The following is a 12,284-nucleotide window of genomic DNA, read 5'->3' on the forward strand; positions in this document are numbered from 1 at the left end:
GCTGCAGCCTTAAACCTAGAACTTGCAAATTGCTGGCTGCACTACCACTGTTTGTTGCCTTTATTATTTATTTATTTATTATTATTATATATCTGTTTCTCCTCTGCTTCACACTTTCCACTTCTCCCCCCCTCCATGCACTTTTCCCCTCCCCCACTCCCATGCACTTGCGCGTTCTAAATGTCACTGGGCCTAGTAAGATCGCTGTTTTGTTCTCCCCTGTTGCCCTCCCTTGCCTTGTCGCACTCTGAAATACTTGTGTATGAGCGCAATAGAAATAAAATAACAATAACAATATCAAATTCAGCAGTTAGCTGAATGCGTACCTGATAGTACAGAGGTGCTCAAAACCATCTTGATTAATAAATTTTATCCAAATAAGTCTGCAGAGTTGTTGGATCTTTGTTTGTATGAAGTAGCAGAATGCTCTCAAATCAAAATATTGAAGCAAACAATGACAGAGGATGGTTTAAAATACATGGATGTACTGGTTGTCTAGTGATACATGAAAAGCCAAGTCTCATCAACCACGTGAAACTGTCCTATGTTAGAAACCTGAGGGTATTCTCTCTCCTAAAACCCCTGGATCCTCTTCTTGGGTGGCCAGAGAAAGGCCATCACTCTTGGATCCTGACCCTGTGGCTGGAGAAGCAAGGGAGGATCAGCTGGGTGGAGGGTACTCAGAGTTTTGGAGTGGGATGCCCTTAAGCGAGACAAAGTCCCCCCTTTTCCTAATTGTGACCAACCTCCATTATCCCTAATGTTTATGGAATATTGTCGGACCGCTCACCTCATTTCCCCACATTTAACATCTGCGAATACTGGGACGATGAAGAGGACACTAAGAGTGATGAACACTGCACCTTTTCATTACTTAGGTACTGAGACAAGGAAGATGCCTGTGAAGAATGGTGAGGGTCAGGCATGTCCTCTTAAACATGGTCAGGCAAGTCTAATTAGACGTCCTCACCTGCAGCCTGTGAAGGGGCTGCAGTTGTATAAAGGGAAATACACGAAGAGACAAAGTGAGCGGCAGCAGGGAGGCCTGAGCAAGAGAGACCAGGGGACCCTTTCCGTGTGGAGGCAGCAGTGGTGGGACCTGAAGTGTGACCAGGGCACTTTTGAGATATTCCCAACATGTGGGAGCCTCTGTGGCAGAGTCAGAGCAGCTGGGACCTGCTAAGGAGCACCAGAAAACAAGGGATGCTGTCTGAATCCACCTCATGGCAACAAAGTTGCCAGCACCTGCAGTAGCGAACGAGATATGAGAGTGGGCTCACTAAGGTCAGGGCACCAAACTGGGAAGCCGAGAGGAGCAGCAAGAGCTGCCGGAGGAAGACGCTGCAAACCGGTCAGACACTTGGAAACCGGGGTGCTCCAGGTGGGCTTCTTACTACGATTGAAGCTCCACATGAATTAAAAACTTCAAAGGGAAACAAGATACATATTAACTACCGAACTGAATGGAAGTTTCCAATAGCTCTATGCTAAATATATTGAATACCACACTGAATGAAAGTTTAGAAATAGCACTAAACTACACATTTTGAGTATCAAACTGAATGAAAGTTAAAACCAGCCTTAAAACTACAGGGCCTCATTCTGAGTATGTTGGTAATCATGGCGCTATTTGCGCCATGACTACCTCCCATACGGTACAGAGTCGGACCTGGTTCAATGGGGACTTAACGGTCCATTCCGACCTTGGAGGGACCGGTAATTCCCCATTGAAAAAAACATTCCCCATTCCCATTTCAGCCCCCATAGGGCTCAATGGGAAAGAAAAAGTAGCTAATAACGGTACTGCAATATGCGGTACAGTCATTAGCTCTAAAGTCCCTTAACAGGTCCCGTCCTTAACACCTGGTCAGACCAGGCATTAAGGAAGGGACCCGCTAAGGGAACTCGGAATAGGGCTCAAAGGGATTACCGGCACAGGTGTCCTTACCGGTGCCAGTAATCCCTTTGCTCCCAACTCGTAATGAGGCCCCATATTTTGAATACCAAACTAAGAGAACGTTTTAAATAGAGTTACACCATGTACATTGAAGGCTGAGCTGAATGAATGCTTACAACAGTGTAAATCACACAGGTTGAATACCAAATTGGCAGAAAATACAAAAGTTACACTTATATGTATTAATTAACTTTATAAGCAAAACCAAGAATCAATACAGACTAAAAGGAGAATACCCATATGAAAACACCTATGAGGAAAGGAATAAATGTGAAGGAGTGCAACCAAAGGTGGGCATGAACAGAATTACCACCAAATACCCTTTGTGAATAAAGCAGTGTGACAAGGCCAATGACTGGAAAGGGTGTGTGAAAAAGGAAAGAGGCCAACAAGTTGGATCTACAAAAGCGTGCCTTTTCACAAAGGGGCAAAGGAAGAGAACCCTGTTTGGGCTGAAGAACCAAGAGTCTCAAGTTGCGCAACCTGTTATGGGTGGTCCCTGTGGTCTGATAACTGCACCTAGACCACTGAGCCCTACATTATAAAAGGTAAAGACACTGCAAAACCTACCAAAAGGAACACTACACGTGAGATGTTGACTCAAACCAGAATAAGGGCCAAGTTGACTCAGAGGTAAGTTGAGTTTTTTAAAGAGTGAAATATTCATTGTTGCAACACTGAGGTCTTGGGGAATGGAACCCTGAGACTTGATGAACTATAACTCCCATCTTGAGGACAGAGCCTCAAGACTCCTTTTGTTTTGTGAACTGTGTTTCTTGGAACTTGGAGAAAGGAACCCCGAGAACTATTTGGAACTGTGTTACCTTAAACGTGAGAAAGGAAATATTGAGATGTTTGTGAAACCTTCTTGCACATGGGGAATGGAAGCTGGAAGAAGCATTTATGTGTCTGTCTTGTGTTGTCTTTTTGTTTTGTGTTATCCATTCTGTGCCCTTAAGCCTCCAGGTCACTGGTGTGCATTATACATGGATTAAAGTAAATTAAAGAAGCTCAGAACTTCATTTTGAAAACTGTTTATTTTGTTATTAAAATCCCAACACATTGATTAGCTTTAGATGTGAGGTCAATAATTAGTTTTGGACACAGACTGACTTTTAAGTTGGACTCTTTGACTCAGACTTCCCTTTATTTTGTTCAGGTAGGGAAATCCCACCTTAGTATAGCCGGTGGTCTTCAAACATTTCTGGCCAGGGTCCCCCTGAGCAAATTGTGGGCAGGCCATGCCCCTCAAAAAATGCTAAATGGACAGTAAGTCCAAATGGCTATGAACCATTGCGAGCAGTCACCACACCCTACTCCAATTATAGTGTCTGGGCTCACATCACCTGCTTAAATCAATGTCTCTGGGCTCCCTCATCCCAATCCCTCTACAGCCCTCTACCAGCACTTGACACCTGATTTCTGCACTTACCCTTGCACTTGGCACCAGCTAGCCACACTTTCTATTTATTGTTTTATTTATTTTACTCTTTATCCTATGTACTGCATGGCCCCCTCCCCGGTTCCGCCTGCACTTGCCCCCCCTCTCCCCTGCACTTGTGCGATCTCAATGTCACCTGGTCTAGTAAGATTGTTGTCTGTCTTCCCCATGTTCCCCCTCCCTTGCCTCATCGCGCCTTGAAACACCTCTGTATAGGCACATTATAAATGTCATATCATATCATATCATATCATATCATATCATATCATATCAATCATAACCCAGTCCCTGTGCTCTCCCCACCCCATCACAGACGCTGGGTTCTCCCCATCTTGCTCCCACCAATGTGTCTGGGCTCTCCCCACCTTGCTCCCACCACTGTGTCATGGCGCCCCCATCCTGTTCTCACCACTGTCCCTGGGCTTGAACCACCCGGCTCCCAGCACATTCCCAGGGCCAGTGGCATCTGGTTAATTTTTTAAGTGAAGGGGCATAATTATTTCTCACTGATATGCCACAGCAACTGAGCATAGCGATGGAGCCTAAGCCAACCAAGGGGGTTGGTGGAGTTTTCCCCCCACAATTATTTTTAAAAATAATGGTTTAAAATGTTGCATTTTAGAGTGTATTTTTAAAAAACATTGGGTAAAAAGCCAAACAGTTTGTAATTGGCGCGGTGGGGCCTAAGGGGCATGCATGGTATTTTTTTATGATAGACGTCCAGTAAATAAATACCATCCCTGTCCCCTGGGATCACCAGCACTTCAGCTCCTGCATCATGAATAGGAATTCATGGTTCCTGCACATGCATGCAGGAGGCTGAGTGTGGGTGCTGAAATGCACTGCTTCAGCCTGCCCTGTCTGTGTGTGTGAGAAAGCCAGCATGTCCAATGAGCTATGCAAGGCTGGCAAAGTAAAGCGCGCCACGTGCCTTGCCTGGTTCATTGAGCGTACGCGGCTGGGGAACTGAACTGTCAAAGGGCAACAGTGTTTCCCTGGGAAAGCTCAGCCAGCCCAGGAGCACTCCCTCAGCTGGAAAAAGCAGCTGAGGGGGCGCTCAGTTTTTCACTGGACTTGCTCCTCGGCTACTTCATAATAAGTGAGCGGGCCACTGGGACAATGCCCCCTCAACTATTATGGATGAACCGCACCTGACCAGGGCACCCCCAGAGCCCTGATTTTTCTTTCTCCTTTAAAAATAATGTAAAACACATTATTTCTTTTTTACTTTTCTGGCTGCGCCTCTCACTTCCCTGAGATGGAAGCCAAGCCCCCGGGGGTGGGGAGGAGCACAACCCACCGTTTAAATTCCTCTAATATAGGGCAAGTTAGGTCTTGTACCATCCTGACATTTAAGTTAATTAATGTTGTTTGTGTTAACTTAAGTCTGTTGTATGTGCTTTATTTCATGATGCCTTCACACATGCCAAATTGCAGAAAAAAAGGAAATATTTTATTTTTGCCTTTTGCAGTTGTTCTTCCCATGACGTACAGAGAGTGATTTACTTGGAAGTGTTGAAACTTTGAACAATCATTTTTTTGCTAAAAAAGGACTTAATTAGATACCTAACAATACTTTATGTTACTGGAAAAATAACTACATCAAGAGGAACATTTGGCAGCTGAATTGGCAAAAGAGACTCCCAAGGGCAGTCAAGGTTCTGCAGTAGGAAGTCAAAATGTCTTGGGCAAGCCAATTATTCAAACTGATGTTGAGCACCCTTGGAAGAAGTATAATGTGCAATGCAACAAACTAAAGTTGCAGAAGCAAATTATGATGCATTAGTAAGTAAACTTAATGTAGATCAGAAGGACTTTTATTGTAAAATCAAAGATAGGTTCTTGCACGGTTTACAACATGACAAGGATGAATGTTTGTGTGTCCAATACACACCTCTATTGATGTATGCAAGTGGACAAGCGGGAACAGGAAGATTGTTTTTAATTCATGCATTGAGAGCAATGATACAAAATGTAAGCAATTGCTCTCTGTCATGTATTGTAACTGCTTCAACAGGTTTAGGATCATTCAACATAGGAAGTGTTACTTTACATTGATTCTTGATGCTACCAGTGGAACATGCCAATAAATGTGAGTATCAAAAACCTGTATCAAGTGCAACACAAGAAGTAGCAAAATATCCATTAATATTAAATACCTTGTTGTAGATTAAGTAACCATGGCGTCTAACTTGATGCTAGCTTTCATTCACTTAGGTATGCAAGAGGTTTTGAAGACTATGACGTTTTGTATCGAGATAAAAGTATCCTTGTTTTTGGAGATTGTATGCAATGAACTCCAGAAGTGATCTCCTTTATATTTCACTACAATCCCCCAATATACAAAAATTCCCTCCCCCCGTCTGGCCAGGCCTCTGTCATACTTACATCTGTGGATCTGCTGAAAGTCTTCGGGTGTCGAGTCTCCCCTAACAGCAAGCTGCTCTCTGCCCTATGGGGTGCCCTGTGGGGACCGGACATGATTTTCTACAAAGGGGATCCTGTAGAACTTTCTCTGTTATGCATAATATTGTTCTCCACAGGCCACCTCTGCAGTCTTCAAGCCAGGCCGGGGACCCTTTGACAATCCAACGACTCCTAGAAAACCATCACCTCTGCTACTATCTGTTAAGATGGCCTGGGACGTCTCAAATTACAAAGTGATTCTGGAGCCAGTTAAAACCAGATTCAATAATGGAAATAGACAAAGTGCATGGCAAAACCCAGCTTTATTAACAGCAAAATTGAGCAGGGACAGCATACAAGCATATAATTCTTGGCACTTTTGATATGCTGATCAAAAACAATGGTTTATATATATAACATTTGTCATAAGTGAAATCATACTGCAATTTTAGGTACCAAAACCTACAGGGTACAGTGATTAGTTAATAGTGGTGATTACATAACCACCCTATGGGGGTTTCATTTCTTATTGGTTAACGCTTGTCTGATGGCCCCTCCTGCGACCCGCTCTAAATTGATAACAGTAAAAAGACATAGGGCCTCATTACGAGTCCGGCGGTAACCGATGCGTTAAACCTGCCTGGTTACCGCCGTACTCGTATTACCATTCCGCCTCTGTGACTCCCGGAAATACCAGGGCATTACGACCCTGGTGTCCCGGGAATTCCAGAGGTGGAATTCGGTAAATGCCATTCCCATTGAGTCCTATAGGACTCAATGGGAATGGGGAAGTGGAAACACCAGCACCATCTCGTGATGGTGCTGGTGTTTCCACGTCCGCCTGCAGGCGGGCGGTGTTAAACCCGCCAGGTCAGACCTGGCGGGAACATCACCTCCCGCCTGCAGGACTCGGGAACAGGCAGTCCAGAATTAACAGTGGCAGCGGGTTTACTGCCACTGTTATTTCCGGACCGCCCGACCTGTAATGAGGCCCATAATCTTTGCAATATGTAATTGGCTGGCACATTGCTTAATGGGAAGTGTAACATTAGATATTTTCATTGGTTGGCTTCTTACTAACCCACCTTATGCAGCTCACAAGTTGTCAAGACATGAGCCAGACAGGAGTGGGTAAGAGATGTCCACAGACTGTTTTTCTTTGAATTAAAGAAGATACCATCCCTCATTTCCAGGGTGATCTATTTGTATTTGGCCTGGTGTGGCATCTTTTGTCTGGGGATACATGTGAGGAGTAAAGCAGTTGTCCTATCTGTGTGGGTTCCTAATTCATAGACAGTGTTCTTCAAGTATGGGTCATGTGTGATGGTACCATGTTTGGAATTATGTCACTTCATTTACTGGTAATTTAGCTTCATTTAGTAATTTAGCTTCATTTAGCTTGATGCGAGTATTATGTTTTCTCTTGCCACTGGGGGCACTCTTGAGTTGTTCTTCATGGATTTGTTTGCCTTATAGTTGTCCTGCACCTGGCTTACAAAGTCTGGTTGTTCTCTTATAAAACCTTAATTAATCTGGGAGTATCCTTTTAAGTACTGGGAATTGCGTTCATGTTCTTTCACTGCAGCGTTCTGACCCTCCCTTAATTCGCAGTAACCTTGGCTGTGGTTGCCAGCTTGTGCCTGAGCTCTGCACGGATCTGTATTTTTATGATTTCAGCATTTTGATTTATGTTGCATTTCTATGATAGTGAGCTATATCGTGTGTCAATCATGATGCTTTCAATTTCTGCATTGCTTATGTTAGTAGTCTTCATTTCTCATGGATGCTATGTCAATATTATTCATGTATAAATGCATAAGTTACCTAGTGTTTGCATTGTTCATGTTGAGTGCACATGTGCATCATGTATAATGCATGCACATGTCTTGTCATAATGTTAGTTTGGTTTCTCGTTTCATATTCAGCATAGATTGTGTCCATCTCCTGATGTACCTGCCTGGGATATGGTTGTCTTAGTTAGAAATGTTTCTCACCTTCGGAAGAATTGAGCTTGGGGAGGGGCAGAAGCTAAGGATGTCATATTCATTTGCCTCTCAGCAAATCCATGGCAGTGACCTGGCAGACACAAGCCGAGTTGTATTTTGCTGCAAGAAGGGCCTCGCGAGCGAAGGGCAAGGCAACCATTCTGAAATGCAGAAAGCCCACAAATCATTTTAGGGGTGTGTATAAATAGGTTAACAATCAAATTGAACCCCTTTCTGCAGGGTAATTGGCAAGGTGTCAATGTGGACACAGAAGACAAGCCTACCTTGGTCCTTGTGGTACCAAAGGACCAATGGAGTAGCCTGAATCCAAAGTATTAGATGGGAGTTTGTTCTTCTATGCAGAGGGGGGTCATAATCTCATAATCATATTAGCAATCTAATGTTGGTTAAGGTTAGGGGAGTAACCAAGAGCTGAACCTGTACACATATTACATTGTCTTCATCACAAATGAAAGCCAGTTAGGATTTCCCAGTTGATAGACAAAATCACATATGGTTGAAATGCAAAATGCTTATTGATGTTGAATGTGTTTCTCTTTTTTTCTTACAAGTACTCATTGTGTCTTTCTCTTATTTTCACATGTGCCCAATGCCAATGCTTATTACAAGTGCACTTTTATCCAACAAGTGAACTGTTTGGATTGTTTATCTGTTCTTGCTTATAAGTTTCAATAAAGTGCATAATTGTGAAAGTGTGTGGTGATTTTTGTTTTGTCTAGAGCCTGTTCTATTTATTGTATCTAGAGGTCAAATAGCATTATGAATGGCTGGCACAGAACAAAGCCTGTAAATGCCCATTCTGTAAGAACGGTGGTAAAAGAGAAAGGTTAGTATTCCCTCTACAAGTTCAGTAGGAGAAACATCTCCCGAGGTTCTTTAAATTCAGACCACCTCTTTCCAAGAACTTTCTAAAACATGTTGTAGGTCTTATAGCTTGCAGATGCTTAGACTTAAACTTGAAAGCACACAAGTTCAGGGTAGTCATAAAAAGAATGTGGGTAAACTCTACAATAGGTCAAACCAACTGGAAAAAGAGATCCATCCAGGAGTGGATTAAATCCTCCTGTCCTTTTCATTCCATGTTATTAAATTTATAAAGTGCTTTTTGCCAAAAGCACTGAACAGAAATTATCAAAAAAGCAGTATATTCACATAATAATACAAAACAGAAGAGGGGCAGGGCAAAGAGAATTAAGTGGAAAGAGAAGATAGAAGATGGGCTTTCAGATTTAATTGAACATTACAAAGCTATGTAGCAGTGGAAGAGACAGGCAGTGTTTAGGAGCTATACATGCAAAGAAATGGAAAAGAAAGAGGCAAAGTTGGTTTTAGGAACAGTAAGAAGAAATTCAATTTGTGATCTGAGAGAGCTAGACGGAACATAGAACAAGACTAACGAGGAAAGATAAGGAGGAGCCAGGCCATGGGTATATTTAAAGACAATTGAAAGAAAACAATAGAGGAGATGTGCTTTGATAGGAAGCAACACAATGGAGAGTAAGGAAGTTGTAAAAGAAGAACAAGAGGGTAAAGAAAAAGAATACCAACTGAAGATTTATAAAGAGAATGAAGGGGGAAAATATGTGAGGCAGGGAGACCAAGCAGCAGAAATGAACTGCAATCAATGTGAGAAAAGACCAGGAGAAGTTTAATAGCAGGTAAAAAAAGATAGGGGTGAGCACAATGGATGTATAATAGTGCATAATGGCAGGAACGAACAATAGCAGAGATGTGGAGTGAAAAGTAAAGCAAATTATCAAAAATATCACCAAGTTACATGCAGATGAGATAAAAGGCATAGAAGAAGGAGGAAAGGAGAGAGATGGGGGAGGTAAAGTAGGAGGAATAGTTAGAGCAGGAAAACAACAGAACCTCTGTCTTAGAAGGGTTGAGGTGGAGAAAGTGAGAAGACATCCAGTTTTGAATATCGCAAAGACATTTAGACACAGTGGAGTGCAAAGAAGAATCAAGGAAATTAAAGGAGAAAAATATCAGTGTGTCATCTGTGTACAGATGAAAGGAAAGATTAAATGAACAAATAAGAGCAGAGAGAGGGTAAGTATAAAGAAAAAAGAGGAGAGGACCAACTACAGAGCCTTGAGGGTTGCCCTATAGAAGAGGAAATGAGGAAGAAGAGTGTCCAGACCAAGCTGCAGAGTAGGACCGTTGAGAGATAGGAATGGAACCATTCAAGAACAGACCTACAAATACCTAAGGTAGAAAGAGGATATATAAGAAGGGAGTGATCCACAGTATCGAATGATGTATAAGGATCAAGACAACTGAGAATAGAAGAAAACTTAGAGTGACGAGCAGAGAGAAGAGAGTTAGAGACCTGTAAAAGGGCAGTCTTTGTGGAGTGAGAGGGACAAAAGATTGATTGAAGAAGTGGGAAAGGAGAGTGACCATTTAGATAACAAGTTACCTGAGCGTAAGAGTCCCGCTCAAGGCTTTAGGAAGCAATTGCAGAAGCAAGATAGGCTGAAAATTGGCAGGAACATAGGGGTCAAGAGTAGATTTGTTCAGAATAGGAACAGCAAGTACATGCTTAAAAGCAGCTGGAAAACAGGAGTTTGCAAAGGAAGAATGAATAAAAGTAGTAAGATAAGAAAAAAGATGAGGCTAGTTCTGTGGGATAATCGAAGAAGGAAGAGGATTAGAAGGAGAAACAGTGAATGAGCATGGGCAAGAAGCGCAGAAGTGTCAGTATCAACAAGAAGCGAAAACGAGGAAAATTGGTGTGGAAATAGATTAGGAGAAGGAACAGAGATGGGAGTAACAGATGGGGTGAAAGCTGAGCGAAGTCATAGGAAGAAAGAGACCAGAAGCAGATGGATCAGGAGGTTTGGAGGACAAGATATTGAAAATGTTGATAAACATTTCGAGGGTGACGGGAGAGGGAAAGTGTAAGTTCCGAGAAGTACAATTTCTTTGTGGGACGTAAGGCAGAAATCAAAAGAAAAATTAAAAGCTGAGAGCGCAGTAAGATCAGAAGCCGATTGGGAATGTTTTCACTGCCGTTTGGCTTTACGCTGACAATGGCGGAAGTAAATAAGGTCAGGAGAAAGCCAGGGCTGAGGAACATTGCTAGTAGGAGAAAACGGGTGCAGAGGAGTGACTGATTCGTGTACAGATAGCAGAGAAGGTTGCAGTGTCCTGGTTGCCGTATAAGGAGAAAAGGAAGAGAAAATGGGGAGTGATTGAAGGGAAGAATACAAAGAATAAAGAAAAGATACTATGTGCCTCAACATGTTTTGGTTGGTATCCCAACTGGGACAATGGCCAACTTTACTTGCGTTAGCGTCCCACCTGTCCGTCGGTATTACCGTCAGATCACGGGTTAGGCACTAACCATTACTCCCCATTCCCCTTTTGTGCCATGCTGGCACAATTACTGTGCAGTAATACCACTGTTGTTAATTGCGCCAAAAATTGGCATCAGTAAATGCAGCTGTAACACCATCATCACTGCATTTAAGGGCTACCACCAAACTCGTGATGAGGCCTACAGAGTCAAAGGAAGAAAGATAATGACGAGAAAAGATTTTTTGAGGAAGAACTAAGCAGAGCAGAAGGAGAAACCAAGAAAGAAAGTAGATGATCAGAAGCATAAAAGGAACAGGACGATAAAGGAAGAGAAGGAGGAAGTGAAGAGAAGATTAGATCAAGGCAGGAGCCAGACTGATGGGAGGGGGAGAAAGAAGGAAATGCAGATGGTAGGAACATGTGAGTGAAAGCAGCAAGGGGTAAGGTGAATTAGAAATAGGGAGAAAAAGTCCCCAAGAAGAAAGCGAGGTGAAGACGAAGGAAGAAGAAAAGACAAGAGAAGATCAATATGTTAAATAAAAAAATAGTAGGTAGACCAGGAGGATGGTACACAACAAGAAGCAAGACAGAAAAGGGGTTAGAAAATGAGGAAAAATGGTATTCGAAAGAGGAAAATGTTGGGAGACCAGAGGGGGAAGGTAAAAGATTCCAGGAAGAGTTATACAGAACCCCAGTACCCCTACCATGTCTAGAGGGATGAGGACTGTGGGAAACAAAGTAGAGGCAGTATGAAAGGAGGCTGAACTAAAAGTATTACCTGAATAATTCAGGTCTTAGTTAAACAAACAAAGTGAAAGTTACAGCAAAAGTATAAATCAAAGATTGAGTGGGAATTTTTAGAGACTGAGCAAGCATTAAAGAGGCAAAAAATAAACAGGGGCAAAGCGTCAGAAGTAATTAGAAGACAGAAAAGATTGAAGTGATTGCGGGTGGAGCAGAAGATAATTGAGGAAACATATGGTGGGTTATCCTAGATGGGATAGCACAAGGCATGGAAACACCAGAGAACATGAAAGGTAGAAAATTGATAGAAGACTGGCCCATGATCAGACTTGCACAGAGGCAAACAAGAATAGTCAGAGCCCTTAGAAGGCCACGGTTTGATTTAGATGTCGAAGGGCTTTAGGCACCGTAGACTGATAGAGAT

Source organism: Ambystoma mexicanum, chromosome 5p (genome assembly GCF_040938575.1).
Source record: "Ambystoma mexicanum isolate Mex_15411 chromosome 5p, UKY_AmexF1_1, whole genome shotgun sequence".
Lineage (NCBI taxonomy): Eukaryota > Metazoa > Chordata > Amphibia > Caudata > Ambystomatidae > Ambystoma > Ambystoma mexicanum.